The 21,380-nt window shown below is 43.2% G+C and overlaps 2 protein-coding genes across 6 annotated transcripts in view; one reads left to right on the plus strand and one right to left on the minus strand.

Moving 5' to 3' along the window:
• Nucleotides 1–21,380, plus strand: part of LOC142150981 (uncharacterized) — a 114,899-nt gene that overhangs the window by 40,992 nt on the left and 52,527 nt on the right. The window lies entirely within an intron of this gene.
• LOC142150999 (uncharacterized) overlaps nucleotides 1–21,380 on the minus strand; it is a 510,250-nt gene that overhangs the window by 2,828 nt on the left and 486,042 nt on the right. For 4 of the 5 annotated variants that reach the window (XM_075206250.1, XM_075206253.1, XM_075206251.1 and 1 more), the window contains exon 2: nucleotides 15,567–15,766. The gene's annotated coding sequence lies outside the window, so the exon portion shown is untranslated. Of the gene's footprint in view, nucleotides 1–1,454; nucleotides 1,515–15,566; nucleotides 15,767–21,380 lie in introns of those variants that run through there. The other variant, XR_012691120.1, reaches the window with a different exon arrangement.

Genomic DNA, 21,380 nt, shown 5'->3' on the forward strand with positions numbered 1-21,380 from the left:
TGTATCAATCTGCGAGTTTCCGGCGTTGCCTACAGCAACCAATCAGATTCTAGTAATCACTTATTTAGTACATTTTACAAAATTGATTGCTAGAATATGATTGGTTGCTATAGGAAACATCTCCACTTTTCAAACCAGCCAAAAACTTGCAGCTTGAAACATTTACCCACAGAATGCTATTACAAGAGGCACTCCAGTCCACTGATTTAAATAAAATAAAATCTTTATGAAACTTCATTAAAATAGTTACTTTTACATACTTGAACCTATTTAGGAGAAATAAAAAATTATGGGCAGCATTGCGGCTTAGTGGTGAGCACAGCAGTGGGGTCATGAGTTAGATAAGGCCATGGTGAAAAATCAGTGTGGAGTTTGTATGTTCTTCCCATGTCTGCGTGGGTTTCCTCTGGGTGCTCCGTTTTCCTCTCATACTCCAAAAACCTACTGGTAGGTTAAATGGCTGCTATTAAATTGCCCTTAGTCTCTCTTGGCGTGTGTGTGTGTGTATGTTATGGGATTTAGACTGTAAGCTCCAAGGACAGGGACTGATGTGATTGAGTTCTCTGTACAGCGCTGCGTAATTAGATGATGATGAAGATGTAGAGATTAGTGAAAAAGATTGAAAACGTAAGTGCTCTTGGTAAATTAAAATATGTTCAACCCATTTGTGGGTCCGAGAAGTTGCAGAGGTTCTTATGGTCAGTATTTACTTAGTATTCATATTATCCATTGATTTAAGTCGATAGGTGAAACGTACGCCTGATAGGATACCATCAACTCAGAAGTAGGATCAGAGATCCAGACAGAATGTTTGTTACTGCTCAGTAAGGAAGGAAGGATGGGCATATATATTACCAGATGGGGAATATTACAGATGTGGACAGAAGACTTACAAATGGCTTCTATTGGTACATGTTTTCTGGGTACACTTGTTACTAGTTATTTTTTTTATCTAACACACTCTTGACATTTGGCTCGGTATGAGGAAGCAAATGGCCACAATCTGGTAAGATGTGAAGTATCTAACCAACGGATACATAAAGCTATGATGCCCCAACGGAGAGGCGATACTAAATATGGTACAAGTCCTACACGTGGTATAAATAATAAATATAATTTCATTAGAGATTTGGGTAACTTGACATAACAGAGATATATAATGAAAATTTCTCATATATTGGCAAATAGTTACAAGCTATAGAGGTAGAACTAATCCAGCACAGACGTGTCAATGATTATGTAGTTACAGTGACAGGAGATTATTACATGACCCTAGAAACTATTACTGGGAATAAATGCTGCACTTATTTGCTTAATGATATTGTGGAGGGACCTTTAGGTTCCGCAGTATTAAGTGGTAGTAATGATATGTGAAGGAAAATGTTGTTATAGCCTTTAAAAACACATTCAGCATAATCAGCAGAAAAACCAGCTCCAGCCTAAATTATCACAAGGACCTCGGTTGAAGGCATACACCATGAGAAGACAGATGGTGGAACTGGATGTACTGGCAACTGTGAAACAGATACGAAGAAGCCATAAAAAAAATCACACGAAGGGAACTACTTAGCTTTGTCAGATAATTTATATTTACTCAGGAAAATATTAATCATGTACTTTTGTCTTATAACCAGATGAAACGCTTTTTCATGTATATATGTAACCTAAGAATAAACGAACTCAGCTCAGTATACATCTTGATATTGGCATGTCTGTGTCTTGATTACTGATCTCCTGGTTGACCAGCATTATCTCACAGGTATCTGAAGGGACTTGATAAAGGAAAGGTAAATTACCCTAACATTATGTGGGGGCTCGTCCGGGATCTTGGACAACCTGTACAGATGACAAGCAACGCTTACAGCATCGGCTAGAATTACGGGACAGTTTAAATCCGTACGGTGAGTAAATTTCAGCTGTGATTTTTCCACTGATTTACTCTCTGTCCAGTATTCTTGTTGTGTGTCTGAAAGCTGGTCATCTGTATATGGCAAGAGAGATTCTTTGAACCCAGGGGGTAAATGTATCAAAGTGCGATTTTGCAACTCCAGCGATTTTCTCGGGAGAGTTGAAACTCACCGATGTATGAAGCTGAGATTTCATGCAAAATCGCCAGAGTTGTGCTTCTGTCAAAATCGCTGTTTGCAAAATCGCCAGTGATCAAACTCCCGACTGTTTGCCACTGCAGCTATACAGCTCTCAAATGTATGAAGCTGCGAGTTAGCAAACTCAGGAGAGTTTGCTTCAAAACACACCAGATACAACACGCTGCTTGATAGCAGCGTGTTGTACAAACACATCACTGTTACACTGCCCTGGCAGTGTTAAAACTGTAAAGAATAGATAAAAGTTTAAAAAAAAAAAAGCGTGAGGTCCCCCCACTATTAATGCTTAACTCTAGTGCTGCCTGACTAGTGCTGGTCCCGTGAAAATCGGGGAAAAATTTTGCGTGGGGTTCCCCCGATTTTCACTTTACCAGCACTAGGCAAACCAGCCAGGGTTGGCGGCACTATAGCAGGGGGACGCGTGGCAGGGGTCCCCCTGCCATAATGACTAACCAACCCTAGACTGTTCAGCGCTGGGCTGGATTCCCTAGGGAGTGGGGTCCGCTGAAAAAAACGAGCGGGCCGCCCCCCTAGAAAGAACCAGCCCAGTGCTGATAGCACTAGGGCTCTTCCTACTACCCCTGGGCTGTGGGTAGTAGGGTAATACGGCGTAAAGTAGTAAAAAAAAAAAACTGACACCAATTTTGTTTGTGGAACTACAAGTACCAGCCAGCCAGGTTGCCAAAAACAGTGTGGCCATGCTGGTGCTTGTATAAATACAAGCACCAGCATACCCACGGCAGCCAGGGCATGTTGGCACTTGGAGAACCACAAGTGCGAACATGCCCTGACATCCCTGGCTTGCTGGGCCCTGTAGTTCCACAAAGAAAAAAGTTTACAAAGCCACAACACCCTCTTATAAACCACATACATTTATTAAAAATAATAAAACCCACAATAAAGACACTAACCACCCTCTTTTAAACCACAAGTATTTATTAAAAATAAAAAAAAACAAATACTTACCAATGATATGAAATTACCATTATTCCTTTTGAATTGAATGGTCTGTATTGCGCATACATAAATAAAGAACATATTCTGAAGAGACTTCGTTTTTGGATTAATTTTAAAAAAATTCGTAACATTATGGAGGTCCCACCGAGATAATTCCGTAATACCTGACACGACGCACAGAGGAGGACTGGCTTTGGGTACTTGAATCAACGGTGCACCAAGGTAAGACATTTCTTACTCTGTTTCAAGTACTTGATTGCTGGTCCCCTGCTGTTGTGTGAGGCTTTATGGTATGTTTCTCAAGTAAGTCTCTTCATTATATTGCATATTCAAAGTGCTTATGTTATGGGGTGTATAAATGTCAGAAAATAATCTTTATTGTTCAGAGTGTAAATGTGTGATTATAATTCAAAAGACATTAACGACACAAATTACTAAATTGATAGCCGTGGAGGAAACTGATACTGAATGTTCAGTAACATATGGTAGACATAAAGACGGAATTTGTAATCCTACAATTTTTACTGCAATAATTGGAAGTCATAGTTGCCCCGCCTATTTAAAGAACTCAAATAGGATTAGGATGGTGGCAAATATATCACTTCTTACGAGAAAACATGTCAGTGATCAAACAGAATGGGGAAAAAAAAGAATTGAAATAAGCACAGTATACATGGGCAGAAATGCTAAACCAATATTAGTAGGTGATTGTGTGTAATATTATGATTCAGACACAGAAACTGAGAGAGAAGTTATAGCAATAGACAAAAGAGGAACAGAATTTTTTGACATAGATGACATAGAGTTGGAAACATATAAAAAGAATGTTATTCTACGTGAAGAAGAAATGTGGATTTGGAATTCAAATAAAGAAAGGTGGGAGGCACAGGAAATGCCCCCAACCCGTTAATAAAGTATCAGGGAAAAATATACCCAAATTTACCAAGCAAGATATACAGATAGGATATTATTGTTGCGATGTTTAGATGATTAAACCAGTATCATACATTTGTTGTTCCATCTCTTTCAAATATATTGTGATTGTGAGAGTATATGTGTTGTGTGAATTAAATTAGACCCGTATGGCAAGTAATTCTATTGAGGGTCCAAGCGAAGGAGAACTCAGAAACTCCTTTGACTTGGGTGTCAGGGACACCTCTTAGAGTTCGGGAGGCTGTATTGTGGTTGTTGAAGCCGTATCATCAGACGTGGTGACTGAGGAGGGTGCTAGAGGATTGCACCCAAGCTTTCAAAAGTCTGAAGGGAATTCCAGACTTGACATTGCGAGTATTGAGTATCCTGGGCGTGAAGTAAATATAGTGACTCGCAAATGGGAGGAAGCTCCTCGGTAGGTAATAAACGGAGTTTGTTTATACCTTACGGCAGCCCAGGAGGTGTGATGTTACGAAAGTATGAGAGTGTGCAGTGTTTGAAGAAATGGAATAAGAAATGTCCAGGTATCCCTTTGACTGGTACCTTTGATAGAAATGTGTTAATGGAACTAAAAAGACATTTGGGTAAGGCAGAACCAGGAACAAAAAGCATTTAATCAATGGGTTATGGAGGCAAGTAGTAGTGCACCATCTGCATATACGGAACAGGCTATGACTTTGAAGGCTATGACGTAACAGACAAAAGGTCCGGACCACGACAGGGAACATGACAGAAATTGTGACTTGTCTAGGGACACAGAAACTAGAGTGTTGCAAGTGGTAATATGACAATACTAAAAGGGGTATTGAGATTAAACTCCAAGAGATTGTTTGAGGCGGCACAGGAAAGTTAAGAGATCTGGAATATATGTGGAAATGTAAATGTAAGACAGGAATGAATTATTGGAGAGTAATGAAATGTGTAAAATGTGGAATGCTGCAAAGTTAAGGACCCGGACAGAAGGTGTAACTATTGTGACTACTATTATTTGTGTTGTGAATCTGTCATTATAATGAGTTAAAAACAAATTTTACTGAAGAAGTTAGTTGCTACTCACATGTATAGGGAAAATAGTTAACTAGTATTTTGAGCTTTTGCATAAGGCAGACTTTTGATGTTGAAATTCAAAGTCATGTAATTTGTGCACTATAAATGTATGTATATAGGAGAAACATTGTACAGTGTATGTGTGATGCGCAGCTCAGAGAATAAAATCACCCCCCCTTATTCTGTGTAAAAGACTTCAGTGTGTGAAGAAAGGAAAGAGGGTTGTGGTTTTGGTTATCTGACGATGTATGAAAAATTTATAAAAAAGGTTCTTCAGTTTGTGTCAATATTTCAAGAGTAATTTAAATGTTTCCGGAGTTGTAACAAGACAATGAAGCATATTATTTATTTAATGCTGGGACTTGTAGTTCCACAACTGTAGGTTAAAAGATAGCATTTAATTTTCTTCCTCTGTAAGGGAGAGAACAGTTCCTGTTTTTGAAGTAGAGAAAAATAATTATCTCTGTGAAATAGAGTAATAGAGGAAGTGAGTTTTTACATGTAGATATTACAAGAAGTTTAGTCTATGTGAAAATGACGCTGATGAATGTTTCTCAGAGATTAGAGGGGTTTAGCATGCCCATAAAGAAATGTTACAAGAGAAATTCCCGTTTGTGAGTGAGACTTGTTATGGTAATCACAGATTCTGAAAATATGGGTGAATGTTTGGTGATTGGGATATTCTGTTTAGAAAATGCTGAGTGATTTGCAGACAGAATGCGAGGTGTCTGATGAGAATACTCTGATTTGTGAGAGAGACAGTTTGCTTTTAAAATGGCTGACTGTCTGGAACCTTTTGTGAGTGTATTATGGAATGATTCAGGAAGTGATATCGGAGTCATTCAAGGGGGCTCTGCTAAGTGATGATGAGATAGGAGTGGCTTTGAGCATGCACCCAGGTCACGTCACTCTGACATCCCCTGTTTGTAAGATTAGCCACTGCCCCTTTGAGGAAAGCATTTTTTTTATGACATGGAACACAGTCACAGTTAAACTACACAAAGAAACACATAAATAAGTGTCTAATGAGCAGTCAGTTACTGTACAAATTGTTAAATACCAGAAGCTGACAAAAGTAAGTCAGCAGCAGAAAAAGGATTGATAAAGGAAAATGTAAATTAATGACAGTTATTGTAATCCCTAAGGAACAAATGTTAATATCTGCAAAAAATTTGTTCTTTACAGAAATTCTCCAGCTACAGAGAGAGGACGCAACGATTACCAAAAGCCATACCTGTCTCACAAATGCCGCTTATACAATGTAGATCCCAGGCCTATAGCTTACTATTGCACGCAGCTAGATCCAGTTGCAAAAGGGTTTTGTAGTTGTTTAAAAGCTATTGCAGCTGCAGCAGTTATGGTGGAAAAATCAGCAGACATTGTATTGTGATGCCCTCTGAAAGTTCATGTCCCTCATGCAGTAGCTATGCTATTAAACTGTGAGAAAACCAGACATGTAACCTCTGCTCGAATCACAAAGTGGGAGTTGGCCTTAATATTGCCCCAAAATATAGAACTGATTAGATGTAATGTGTTGAATCCAGCTTCTTTAATGCCCATAAATGAAACTGGAGAGTTTCAGAGAGAGGAGTGGGAAAATAATGTCAGCACTAATGATTGTTTGAAATATGTTGATGAGCAGAAGCTGCAAGTGAAGTTCCTCTTCATAGTCCTGATTTAACCTTTTATGTGGATGGCAGCTGTCACAAACAGACTGAGACAGGCACAGTCCAGTCAGGTTATGCAGTAGTCGATGATGTACAAACTGGCTGGCTGAACTAAAAGCACTAATGTTAGCTTGGAGAAAACAAAAGTGTTAATGTATATACAGACGTTATGAATTTGGCGTTTGTCATGATTTTGGGAAATTTGAAACAAAGAGATTTTTTAACTGCAACGGGTTCACCCATTGCTCATGCAGAACCAGTAAAAAAATTGATAACAGCCATACAGTTACCTTCACAAATTGCTGTTATAAAGTGTAAAGCGCATATGACAGGACATGATGAAGTCACCAAGGGCAACCATAGAGCAGACATTGCAGCTAAAGCAGCTGCTCAAATGCAAATTGAAACAGAACAAACATATGCAATTCAGAATGTTGTTTGTTTACCTGATGTACAAACATTAATTGATATGCAAAAAGTTTGTGATTCACAGGAAAAGGCCAGATGGGAAGATGTAGGATGCTCACAAGATGAACTTGGCATGTGGCGCAGTAAGGAAGGTAAGCCTGTCGCCCTCAGATCACTCTTGCCCGCATTGGCACAAATGTCTTATGGATTGACCCATGCAGGTAAGATGGCCATGATTAGTCTGATACAGACATATTGGCGCCTGGATTCACACCAGTGGCAGCCAAGTACTGTGCATCTTGCATTATATGTTTAAAAAGCAATGCAGGAAGACCAGTAAGAGCGATACCTTCACATCTTCCACAAACTGAGGGTTCTTTTCAAATTTTACAGATAGACTTTATTCAACTTCCAAAAGTTAGGATGTTGCAATATGTGTTAATTGGTGTAGATCAATTCAGTGGTTGGGTTGAAGGTTATGCAGTTGCCAGAAATACGCTTCAATCACAGGAAGAAAGCCAAGTACAGGAATTTGTATGTAGATATGGTATACCTTACTCATATCCTCAGACCAGGGTCCTCATTTCACAGGAAAGATGTTTCAGATAGTGTGTGAACTAATGGGAATTAATCAGCAACTTCACACCCCGTACCACACCCAGAGCAGTGGAAAAGTAGAAAGGTACAATGGGACGATTAAAAATAAATTTTCAAAGATATGCAAGGAAACCAGGTTACTATGGCCTGAGGCTCTGCCCATAGTGCTACATTGCATTAGAGTAACACCCAGAGGACATTTGAACATTTCCCCATATGAGATCTTATTTGGAAAATTGCCCAATGTTGTTGTTTCTCCCGCACATGAACTAAGTGCTACAAATGACCTAACTGTGAATTATTTGATTTCACTAAACAAAAAGATAAAAAAGATTCAAGCATCTGTGACAGGCACAAAACGGAGAAGGCTTGTCATGACCTTCGACCTGGCGAGGAAGTAATGATAAGAAGCTTCCTGAGATCTGGTTCGTTGACTGACCGATGGGAAGGACCTTATTTGATTCTGTTGACCACGCCCACAGCAATAAAGGTGAAGGAGAAGTCTGCATGGATTCACGCCTCTCATTGTAAGAAGGTAAATTCTCCTAAAGATACTGCGGCTACAGAATATCTGTTGAAAGACCTGTGCATCGACGAAGGAGCAACCAGCAAGTAATTCTATCTACAAGTGAGTGATATTGATATATTTTACTACGATCATAATAAAATCGTAGCACTCACCAACTGCAGAGACTCTGATAAATTGGTTGGAACAACCTAAGGACGAGCTTTGCGAAGACAAGAATTGATATATCATTACCAGATCTATCCTATACATCCAGATAACAACATGGCTGGGAGAGAGAACCCAGAGAAGAAAATGTGTATAATCATATGTGTTTGGGCTATAATGTTGTTTGTTGCTATTAATGTCACTATTATGATAGCACGTAACAGACAGGCAGATAATACCACCATTGAGGGAGGGGAGGAAGTTTCAGAACAATCATTGATGGGAAAGTATAAAACAAAAGATTGTTATGATCTGTCCCCAATTGAGATGTGTCAAATGGTGTAATGAGAATAATGGTCATGGGGTAAAGAGAAGAGAAATGCATAAAAGAGTTGGAGAAATAGAAATGTCAAATACAGTGTTGGAAATGCATAGCAAGATAGCACCAAGATTAAATGAAAGTGATTGTTGGGTATGTACACATTTGCCGGTAAGCGCTACATCAGGTATATACTTAGTAAATCATTTTATTTCGGAACAGGACATAGATAATATGTATTGGAATTGTGCAGTTTTTGGAGCAGAAAGGGATCAAGAGTACAAGGACTGTAGAGAAAAAATAGATCCCACATTGATAGAAGCAATTCCTCAATTTTGTATAACAATAAGAGATACAGAAGTAATAGGCCATAGAATAAAGGACATATAGAAGAAGTAGTAGCAGATATCCCGATACCAGGTCAGGAAGTGGGGTATACTAAGTGTTCTCAATCAAAATTTGTGACTAAATGCCCTACAAGGTATAATTATGGATGACATGGTAGGTGAGATAGTTGTAGCCATAAGTCAAACTATGGAAGAAGTGTCTCAAATCAGAATAGAATGGCTTTGGCTTCAGAAGCATTGTGCATTGGTAGGACAAGAATGTAGCAGACAATGTTAGAGACCATGAGGTACACGACCATTTGATTAAGGTTCAGGAATTACAGAGTAGTCTGAAAGAGTTTGGAGAAGAAGGATGGAGTCATTTTGGTTGGTTTGGCAAAGGATTTTCTGCAATGATGAGTGGAACCTTACAGTATGTGGTGGTAGGATTATTGATTATTGCAGTGATATATGTTTGTTTCAAGTGTTTTCCTTTGTGTTGTTCAGGAACAGGGAAAGTGGTGAAGACCAAGGAGGACTCTATTGAAGGAGAGTATGTAGGAATGCAGGTACTAAAAGGAGAGAAATGACTATGAACAAATTGAAAGAATAAGAATAGAACATGATTCATTATATGATAGTATTAATGTTCGTCAGACCATGTAAAATAAGATAGTAAGAATTGGATATCCATATGAATAATATAGTCAAAATGATATAAACCTATGATCCCAGATAGGGCTACCTATTATCCGCTACTATAAGTATTGGTGATTAACCTGTCACGCTTCCATTTACCTTTTCCTTTGTTGTTTGTCTCCAATAACCTCCCTTAGTGTCAGAGAGAGGATCATATGATTTGTGTAAATTGTATAGTGTGTTGCTTTTAGCAGCAGAGAGAGGAATGATATGGATAATCAATTCACACTAATGGAAGTTGAATTAAAGCTGGTTATAAAATAAAGTTAGGATGCTTAAGAGTTAAGAGAGCTACGTGCATAAAATATATGTTGACAAATTAAGCTGTTTTACTTCTATAGACATATTGCTTAAGGTATGTGGAGAAACATGTCTAAAAAGTATTGCAGTAACGTATCTAAAGGAAATGTGCCCTCCATTATATAGATTAAGGGAATAGAGAAGTTGTGGTACAGTAAGGTACAGTAAGTTAGCGCCTGATAAGATGTGGAAAGATAAATTTGGATTAATGCCTATATCTGAGGGGCGAGGGGAAGATATTGCTAGTTCCTGATATGTGGAGAAATATTATTGGTTTAAAGTTTTATATGATGCTCTATCTATGTATTAGTTAGTGGTTTTAAGGCATAAAATGCTTGCAGAAGTAATATGAAATTACCACATATTCTGAAGAGACTTCGTTTTTGGATTAATTCTTCAAAAATCCATAACAGTCTACAGCACAAAATTTACCCGGAAAGACTAATAGATCTTAATATGTATAGTGTGCAGCAGAGAAGGGAACGGGAGACATGATAGAAACTTTCAAATATATCAAGGGTTTGAACAAGGTACAGGAGGGAAACATTCTACAAAGGAAGAGAAGTATTAGAACACGAGGACATGTACTGACACTGGAGGGAAGAGAAGTATTAGAACACGAGGACATGTACTGACACTGGGGGGAAGAGAAGTATTAGAACACGAGGACATGTACTGACACTGGGGGGAAGAGAAGTATTAGAACACGAGGACATGTACTGACACTGGGGGGAAGAGAAGTATTAGAACACGAGGACATGTACTGACACTGGGGGGAAGAGAAGTATTAGAACACGAGGACATGTACTGACACTGGGGGGAAGTAGGTTCAGAGTAAAAGTGAGGAAAAACTACTTCACAGAAAGGGTAGTGGATAAGTGGAATAGCCTCACATCAGAGGTGGTAGAGGATAATACAATTGAGCAGTTTAAACATGATTGGGATAGACATAAGGATATCCTTATAAAGAATAACGAATCAAATAGGGTTTGAGGTTACAATAGATTACTAAAACAATGAGCAGACTAGATGGGCCAAGCGGTTCTTATCTGCCGTCACATTCTATGGTTCTATGTAATTGGAGATCCCTCAATCTTCGTTTAATTTGCAGAAATTGAGCGACAGAGAAATCTGGGAAGAAGCCACCGATGAGTCTGGTAGAGCATAGGTCCCTTTGTCCTAGAGAGATGTAGAAAATCCTTGTCTTTATGGTGAAGTATTTTCACAATAAAGGTGCGCGGTGCAGCACCCGGTGGTGGTTTCATGAGCTGGTAATCTATGCGCTCTTTCAGTAGCAAACTGATCAGTGAATTCAGCTCAGCCATATTGCTGTATCAGCCAGTTTCCAGAAAGGTTTCCGGGTTGTCACCCTCTGTCTTGGTGTAGCAGAGATAAGTCCACCTGAACTTCCCCAATCTTCTCAGTCACTCTCTTCTCACAGAAACAAGCAGCTCCCACCTATCATGTGCTGGAGCAGTAGTTCTATGGCTAACTGCACCAACAACTAGAAGGTTAGGTTAATTCTCTTGGGTGCTAATTACATGAATTATAATATATTCTGCTACTAACAGACACTGAGCTGTTGTCCTCAGAGGTTACAGCAAACCTCACATATAAAAACCTGGGAGCATAATAGATTGGAGAATGAGGACTGCGCTAGAGGTTATAAGTACCAGCACTTTTAAGCAAAAAAATGTTGCAACTCCTTTACATATATGTAAATAATATGCATAAAAAATAATTTTTACAATATTGCAAATTATTATTAAAACAGCAAATATATAAAACTGTATGTATATTTTAAACTATTAAAACGGTCTCTGTATGGCTGCACTTAAAGGAAACTATAATCATATTAGATTAATGAATTCAAACATACTTCCAATCAGGCTCTCCACGGAGGAATATTACTGCATATTACTATTATAACGTCTCTTACCGCACGTGCGACTGATTAAATAAGGAAATAAAGGAATCAGAGCAGCATATGCGGTAATTTGGAGACGTTATATATTTCACCCATTGCAGTAATATTCCTCTGTAAAGCCTGATTGTAATAATCAGATGTTGATTATAAAGTATGTACATTATGGTTACTGAAGACTGCCGAGGTTCTGTATTACTCCGTCCTATGAAAGACTTGATAATTCCTTATGACTGTCTGCTATGTGTAATTACTGTGATAGTTGTCAGCAGTTATTCTCTATTCACCTTATAGAACTGCTGTGATTTACTCTTCAGCTGTGGGATCGCAGTTTGTATATACTGGCTGTAACACAGTGCTAGGATTTTATGAATGAAGCTAAAAGGCATGTGATTGGATAATGCTGCTGTGGCTGTGTCTCTCTCCGCTCCTACCTGGTTCAAGGCTGTCACAGTATCCAGAGGGTTAATATGTTGCCACGTTGATTGGGTTAAACCCCGGCGCTAGATGCTTGGGAGAGTAAGCATAAATATACCTATGTTTAATCTAATAAAATAGGTTATTCCTGGTGTTTCCTGGTGGTCCAGTGGGGATCTGGGTCTCATCTGGCAGATTATACCACTGCCCTGGTTCCCATGCGTGGGGACTGGAGCACTGCGGTGCCAAGGGGCCCCGCTCCGTAGTGGTCCAACAAGGGAACTGTGGGAGCCAGGAGCTTCATGGATATGAACCCTGCTGGCAGCTACACATCCATGGCAGCCGGAGGGGACTTAGATTATTGTGCGCCGGGATTTAAATGAATCCAGGTTATGCAGGGTATGTTGGTGAACCCAGCATGCGAAGAAGCATACTGGAGATCAAAGAGTTCCAGGAGCGGCAGCCAGAGGACTAATGAGCCAGGATCCTCCCTACTCCCTGGAGACACCACATTTGGATACAGGGGAAACCAAACCCCAGGGCAAGCTCCCTGGAAGTATTTGTTAGGTCTAAATCTCCCACCCTAGACTTGGTGGAACCAGGGGTGGAGAGGAGACTGAGCCCCCTTCTCCCTTCCAGCTCATGGAGAGGGGGAACATACACTCCCCCTGCCACTATCTACAGTGTAATAGGTCTGATTCACGTGCTAGCTACATGAATCTATCTGGATTGGTTAAAGCAGCAGGAGGCTGGATTACATCCTACCAGGTAATATGTCCAAACGTATAAAAAGAGCTGTCCTGTCCATGTACAAGATATGTACCATCTGCGCTTCTGGAGATCACAAGTACTTTAAACTAGTGTGTAACGGTCCTTATAAGGACCCTTTAAGAGCAATAAACCATCACAGTTACAACACCCTGCCTGACGTCTATTGCCTGCGGTAACCTGTGACCAAGAGATAACAGCTTACACTCTAATCCGTTGATCAGCTGTCCTTGGTAGAACCCAGCATCTGTGTCACCGCTCTGCCCAGTACCCAATCCTGATCCAACCTACGCGGTCAGCAGGTACCAGCCAGCTCTCAGTTCCAGGTGATAGTGAAGGAGCCAGGTGGTGGCAGCACTATTTTCCTATAACGATTGTGCAGTTGGCATCCACAGTCGGTGAATGTCTGTTGGCCGGTGACACCGGTAGGACTGGTCTGTAACAGACGGTTACTGACGGTGAGATGATAAACTGTGTAAGGTTCCTCTACAAAGACCAGGTGGCATAATAAGCCCATCTGGTCACAACTCTGCACACCTCAGGGATTTGATTGGTTCGTTTAAATATGTGAGCGGTGCTTGAGATTTAAATATTATTGCTCATATTGCCCAATATATAGAAATATTGAAGTTTATATACAGATTATGAGTGAACGTATAAAAGCAGAGCCCTGCATTACATGGTTTCATTATATGATTAATCGTTTGATATCAGCATCATCAATCCCAGATGTTACACATATATTGTAAAGATTCCCCCATTATACTCAGATAACCCTTCTCTTAAAGTGCACAATAACCTCTCCACAATCACTATAATGTCCAGGTTCAAAGGTTGCAAAGAGAGGACTAATGGATAGATGCAAATTCTCCTTTCGGGCTAATCTGGATGCTGACCTCTATGTTATGGACAAGAAACAGGGGGGTTTATGATTCGCTCAAAGGATTGGACAATCCTCATCTACATATACACTTAAAACCATCAATGAGTGCATCCTGAGGAGGTGCTCTCCCAACTATACATAAGTCAAAAAACAAGGATCAAAGAAAGATGGCAAAGAGTTCAGGGGGCTGGTTACCCCCTGCTTGGCTGTGTTGCTGAATGTGAAATACTGGCATTTAGCCTGTCAGCATTTTCATGTCGGTATTTCTTGCGTTGGAAATATGACTAACACAGCATTAGATAGGGGCACCCAGCTCACATCCCGGTTCTGTTGGACCTTCTGCAGATAGGCGGGCATAGTACTGAACTTTTCCTCCGTATACCACCCACAGTCTAATGGTCAGACAGACAGGGTGAACCAGAACCTTCAAACCTTCATGACATGTAAATCTCAGGCTACCAGGAGCACTGGGTGGACTTCCTCCCATGGGCAGAATGTGCCCACAACCTGCACTATGACTCGAGTACAGGCTCCGCACCATTCTCTGCACTACATAGGTACCACCCCCGACTTCTGGACCTCCAGTCATCATGACATTGGAAGTACCAGCAGTAGACAAGATACACAGACAATTCCAGGACATTTTTTTACTTTTTTTAATGTTCTTTTTTTTACTGTTTCCCTAAACTAACTAAATAAAAATAAAAGAATATTTACTTTAAAATGCCACCAATAGAAGGCCCGACAGCAGGGATCAAGAGCCCACTTGTCCTGGGTGCAGATTTCGCTGCAATTTGTCCTTCATGTAACACCCTCTATAATAAATCCTTCATATCCATACGTGGAGATGTAGGATAGGCACTGTCTGCTCTGTGAGGATGTGTCAGTGGAGCTGTGATTGGTTGCTGCCCTGAGGAGAAGATAGTGGTACCAGCCTTATGTGGAAAGTGAATGAGGTGTAACCTGGTGGGATCTATAGGTGGTGCGGTGTAACCTGGTGGGATCTATAGATGGTGTGATGTGACCTGGTGGGATCTATTGGGGGTGTGGTGTGACCTGGTGGGATCTATTGGGGGTGTGGTGTAACCTGGTGGGATCTATAGGCGGTGTGGTGTAACCTGGTGGGATCTATAGGTGGTGTGGTGTGGTGTAACCTGGTGGGATCTATAGGCGGTGTGGTGTGACCTGCTGGGATCTATAGGTGTTGTGGTGTGACCTGGTGGGATCTATAGGTGGTGTGGTGTAAACTGGTGGGATCTATATGTGGTGTGGTGTGACCTGGTGGGATCTATTGGGAGCGTGGTGTAACCTGCTGGGACCTATAGGCGGTGTGGTGTAACCTGCTGGGATCTATAGGCGGTGTGGTGTAACATGGTGGGATCTATAGGCGGTGTGGTGTAACCTGGTGGGATCTATAGGTGGTGTGGTGTAACCTGGTGGGATCTATAGGTGGTGTGGTGTAACCTGGTGGGATCTATAGGCTGTGTGGTGTAACCTGGTGGGATCTATAGGTGGTGAGGTGTTGTATGTGTTTGTCACTTACTTCTTAATTCTTTAGAGTAATGAAGGTGTCGGGAGATGTTCCTCTCTTTTGGTTCTTTGTCTTCCTGTTCTTAGTTCGGTGGATGGTCCCGGAGAGGATAATATTTGGTGTTCCTTCAGAGTGAAGTGGTTACTTGGTTATATTCCTCTTGTTGGGTATTGGTGCACTTGTTCCGTGGATAAGTCCTGAAGTAGTTTGTCCTGTTGAAGAAGCAGATGGGAGATGAGTCACAGAATGGGGGCGGTGTTTTGGATCCCCCCCAAAAAAAGATGAAAGTGGTGAAATTTCTTCTCTATGTTACAAGAGCAGTTGAGCAAATGTGATGGATAACGGGAGCTATCTAACCAGTGGGAAAAACAATAAAATGGTGATGGTACCAGTAGTAGGGCACAATGTATAATGGTTAGGTATGTGTGACTAGGTAGTGTGGGGGCAGCTATAGTACAGATCACATGGGATGAGCCTGTGTCTGTGGGCTGAGCTGTGTAACCTGTGCAGGGAATCTGCTGCCGAGTGGCTGTGCTCAGCAGAGCTCTTGAAGTAATGGGGAGGGCAGGAGCTGGGTGACACAATGCTGCTGGTTGTGGGGGCTTCAAAATCCAACATTTTCATCCTGTTGTGGACTTCATTAGGAATATGGTGTAAGTGACTGTGTAGTAGGAATGGTGGTGTGTAAATAGCTTGTGGGAGGGGGAGGTGGGAGCGTGTGGGAGGGTAGAGGGCAGGGGATCCGGACACTGTATTGAAGAGTAATGCAGGAGGAGGAGTTATGGGAGGGGATCCTGATGATGTAGATGTCTGTGTATGGTGAGGGGCAGTATCTAATGGACTCCATAGGTGTCTATGGTAAGGGCAGGTGGGTCGCTGCAGATGTGAGCAGAGTGTCACTCACCGGACCGTGAGTGCCTCTGCGCTGGTGCGTGGCTCCCTAGCCTTCCTGCCGGTACCTATCCTGAACCGCGGCCGTCCGCCATCCTGATGGTCTGCGAATGCGCAGCTCCCAAGAACTCTTGTGACTGTTGCTTTTAATCTAAATTGGTTGATCAGGCAACTCCCTATTTAAGGCACCTGTGCTCATTACCTCATTGCCTGATCTTGAGTCTCATTCCCTGTGAGTCTCTGAAGGTGTCTCCTGTGTTCTACTAGTGTCTTCAGTTTCCTGCTGATTCCTGATCTACTCATCGCTGGTTTCCATACCCGCTACTGTCTCCTGTGTACTACCAGTGTCTTCAGTTCCTGTGGATTCCCTGTTCTACTCATTGCTGGTTTCCATACCTGCTACAATCTCCTGTTTCCTGCCTGTGTCCTCAGCTGGACTCTGATTACCGGATCTACTCACCTGTGGTTCCTACACTTGTCTCTGCAGTTCCTGCATTTCCCTGTGGACAGACTGTTCTACTGAATAGCGGTATGCCTATCTGTTATTGACTTTCTACGTTTACTCTGCATATCCGCTAGGACAAATTTCCACTCTCAGCAGCGGTATCCATACCCGCTATAGACTGTTATTGTTACGCTGCATACCTGTTTGGAGTTAACCGTACTACTCAGTCGTTATATGCATAATTGTGATTGACTATCCATTATTGGCCTGCATATCTGTGCTGAGCAAGTCTCTACCAAGCAGCGCCACACATACCGTTATAGACTTTGCTGGATACGCTGCATATCTGTTGGGATCAAGTTCCTCTGTGCTCTCAATGTCTGCATCCTATTATCCTTGTATGCCTCCACTCATCGACACCTGTACACATCCTCACCTATTAAGCAGTAGTACAACTTGCTGTACGCAGACCACTGACTTCCCCGCTACCTACCTGCACCTGGACAAGTCTTCTCACCATAAGCAGTGGTACAACTTGCTATACGCAGACCACTGACTTCCCGGCTACCTACCTGGACAAGTCTTCTCACCATAAGCAGTGGTACAACTTGCTATACGCAGACCACTGACTTCCCCGCTACCTACCTGCACCTGGACAAGTCTTCTCACCATAAGCAGTGGTACAACTTGCTATATGCAGACCACTGACTTCCCCACTACCTACCTGCACCTGGACAAGTCTTCTCACCATAGCAGTGGTACAACTTGCTGTACGCAGACTACTGACTTCCCTGCTACCTCCCTGCATCTACTCACGTCCATCCTGATCTCCGTGTTCAAATCTGCCTTTCCACAATATCAGCTAGTCGCTGACTCATTGACCAAGATTGCTGACTTTCCTATTATTTATTGGCATTCTCTCTCCATCTGCTGTGATATATGTTCCGCTAGTCACCCTGCTACCAGAGGACTGTTGTGTGAACTTCACTACTCTGGTAAGCCCAGTCATCTGGTGAAATCCTGGGCAAGACTCCTAGTGCCCGTGACACAGAGGATTTGGACCTGCTCAGGTCTGATAGTATGTAGAAAAGACTGTCAGTCATAACCTGCACACAGGGTAATACAATGTATTAGGGTACATGAGGCGTGAAAGCCCTGTAGGAGATCCTACATGAGGAGTAGGAGCGGCTCCTTACATTGCTAGGATTAGGGCGACGGTTCTGGACCTACTGGTTCATGACTTACAGATCATACTATACAAGTGATCATCATCATCATTTATTTATAAGGGGCCACAGATTCCGTAGCCCCGGACAGTGATCTTACAGATATGACAGACATGAATACAATAAGGATTATGACAGATACAAATAATAACAGTGACATGAATACAATTAAGCATAATAACATTTGCAAGGATGGTCTCAATCCAGTATTAGTGGAAGGATCACATACAGACATGACAACAAAGTCGTACAAGAGAGACGGACATGAGGATGAAAGGACCCTGCCTGTGAGAGCTGAAGGGAGACTGTGGCCTTAACGTCATGGTATACATGTGTTATATAATAAAGAGTACAATGCTAACAAATGGTGTCTATATCCTTGACTGTAGGAAGGACTCCTGGTGTTACTACGCTGTAGGCGGTGGTCCCCTGTGTACTGAGTGTAAGAGGGAGACTGGGAAAGTGAACGTAACATGGGCAGTAGACCCTATACTGTACGTACGATGGAATGGGGTCTATACTGTGACAAATATAAATAGGTGGAACAAAGTATAGTGGAATGGTGCGAGGGGGACTGTGGGATGGTGCGAGGGGAACTGTGGGATGGTGCAAGAGGGACTGTGGGATGGTGGGAGGGGGACTGTGGGATGGTGGGAGGGGGACTGTGGGATGGGCAGACATGGATGACTGTGTCCTTGTGTAAAAACTGTGTATGTATATTGATGTGTTTATGGATGTGGATCTCATGATAGGTGGTGGGTGAGTCTAGTATTAGGTCTGAGGAATAACCCCTTTGCAGCAGAACACAGTCAGACGGTAACAACTGGGATACTGGCTGTGCCTGCGGGGACTGATGGTGCTGACATGTAGGATGGGAAGGGAGGTGCTGGTGTCTGGGGGGAAATAAGATAAAAGTTTATGTGATATGTATTGGGGGAGGAAGGGGGATGGTAATGGGGGGAGTTAGCAATGGCTGCGATAAAGGATTGAAGGGGTCTGATGTGTACATTGCAGGAATAGGGTCTTAGGATGAAGGGGGATAATGGGAGGTTGGTCTGGAGCATGAGGTCTGCGTGGGTCATGTACGCAGGTGTGACTGTGGGTACTGGAAAAGATGACTGCATAGGGAGCATAGAGAAAACGGATGAGTGAGCGGTGGTTGGGTAGGAGGTGATAGTAGGGGGATGTGGGGTAATGGGGGTAGAAGGAGGGGATGGGGACTAGTCTCCAGCACTAGACAAGCTATGTGTTAGTGGCACTTTGTGAGGGGTGGTTGGGTAGGAGGTGATAGTAGGGGGATGTGGGGTAATGGGGGTAGAAGGAGGGGATGGGGACTAGTCTCCAGCACTAGACAAGCTATGTGTTAGTGGCACTTGGTGAGGGGGTGGTTGGGTAGGAGGTGATAGTAGGGGGATGTGGGGTAATGGGGGTAGAAGGAGGGGGATGGGGGCTAGTCTCCAGCACTAGACAAGCTATGTGTTAGTGGCACTTGGTGAGGGGTGGTTGGGTAGGAGGTGATAGTAGGGGGGATGTGGGGTAATGGGGATAGAAGGAGGAGATGGGGGCTAGTCTCCAGCACTAGACAAGCTATGTGTTAGTGACACTTGGTGAGGGGGTGGTTGGGTAGGAGGTGATAGTAGGGGGATGTGGGGGTAATGGGGGTAGAAGGAGGGGATGGGGACTAGTCTCCAGCACTAGACAAGCTATGTGTTAGTGGCACTTGGTGAGGGGGTGGTTGGGTAGGAGGTGATAGTAGGGGGTATGTGAGGTAATGGGGGTAGAAGAAGGGGATGGGGGCTAGTCTCCAGCACTAGACAAGCTATGTGTTAGTGACACTTTGTGAGGGGTGGTTGGGTAGGAGGTGATAGTAGGGGGGATGTGGTGTAATGGGGGTAGAAGGAGGGGGATGGGGGCTAGAATCCAGCACTAGACAAGCTATGTGTTAGTGGCACTTGGTGAGGGGGTGGTTGGGTAGGAGGTGATAGTAGGGGGATGTGGGGTAATGGGGGTAGAAGGAGGGGGATGGGGGCTAGTCTCCAGCACTAGACAAGCTATGTGTTAGTGACACTTGGTGAGGGGTGGTTGGGTAGGAGGTGATAGTAGGGGGGATGTGAGGTAATGGGGGTAGAAGGAGGGGGATGGGGGCTAGTCTCCAGCACTAGACAAGCTATGTGTTAGTGGCACTTGGTGAGGGGTGGTTGGGTAGGAGGTGATAGTAGGGGGATGTGAGGTAATGGGGGGTAGAAGGAGGGGATGGGGGCTAGTCTCCAGCACTAGACAAGCTATGTGTTAGTGACACTTGGTGAGGGGGTGGTTGGGTAGGAGGTGATAGTAGGGGGATGTGAGGTAATGGGGGTAGAAGGAGGGGGATGGGGGCTAGTCTCCAGCACTAGACAAGCTATGTGTTAGTGACACTTGGTGAGGGGGTGGTTGGGTAGGAGGTGATAGTAGGGGGATGTGAGGTAATGGGGGTAGAAGGAGGGGGATGGGGGCTAGTCTCCAGCACTAGACAAGCTATGTGTTAGTGACACTTGGTGAGGGGGTGGTTGGGTAGGAGGTGATAGTAGGGGGATGTGAGGTAATGGGGGTAGAAGGAGGGGGATGGGGGCTAGTCTCCAGCACTAGACAAGCTATGTGTTAGTGACACTTGGTGAGGGGTGGTTGGGTAGGAGGTGATAGTAGGAGGGATGTGGGGTAATGGGGGTAGAAGGAGGGGGATGGGGGCTAGTCTCCAGCACTAGACAAGCTATGTGTTAGTGACACTTGGTGAGGGGGTGGTTGGGTAGGAGGTGATAGTAGGGGGATGTGAGGTAATGGGGGTAGAAGGAGGGGGATGGGGGCTAGTCTCCAGCACTAGACAAGCTATGTGTTAGTTACACTTGGTGAGGGGTGGTTGGTTAGGAGGTAATAGTAGGGGGGGATGTGAGGTAATGGGGGGTAGAAGGAGGGGGATGGGGGCTAGTCTCCAGCACTAGACAAGCTATGTGTTAGTGACACTTGGTGAGGGGGTGGTTGGGTAGGAGGTGATAGTAGGGGGATGTGGGGTAAAGGGGGGTAGAAGGAGGGGGATGGGGGCTAGTCTCCAGCACTAGACAAGCTATGTGTTAGTGACACTTGGTGAGGGGTGGTTGGGTAGGAGGTGATAGTAGGGGGATGTGAGGTAATGGGGGTAGAAGGAGGGGGATGGGGGCTAGTCTCCAGCACTAGACAAGCTATGTGTTAGTGACACTTGGTGAGGGGTGGTTGGGTAGGAGGTGATAGTAG

Source organism: Mixophyes fleayi, chromosome 4 (assembly GCF_038048845.1).
Source record: "Mixophyes fleayi isolate aMixFle1 chromosome 4, aMixFle1.hap1, whole genome shotgun sequence".
NCBI lineage: Eukaryota > Metazoa > Chordata > Amphibia > Anura > Limnodynastidae > Mixophyes > Mixophyes fleayi.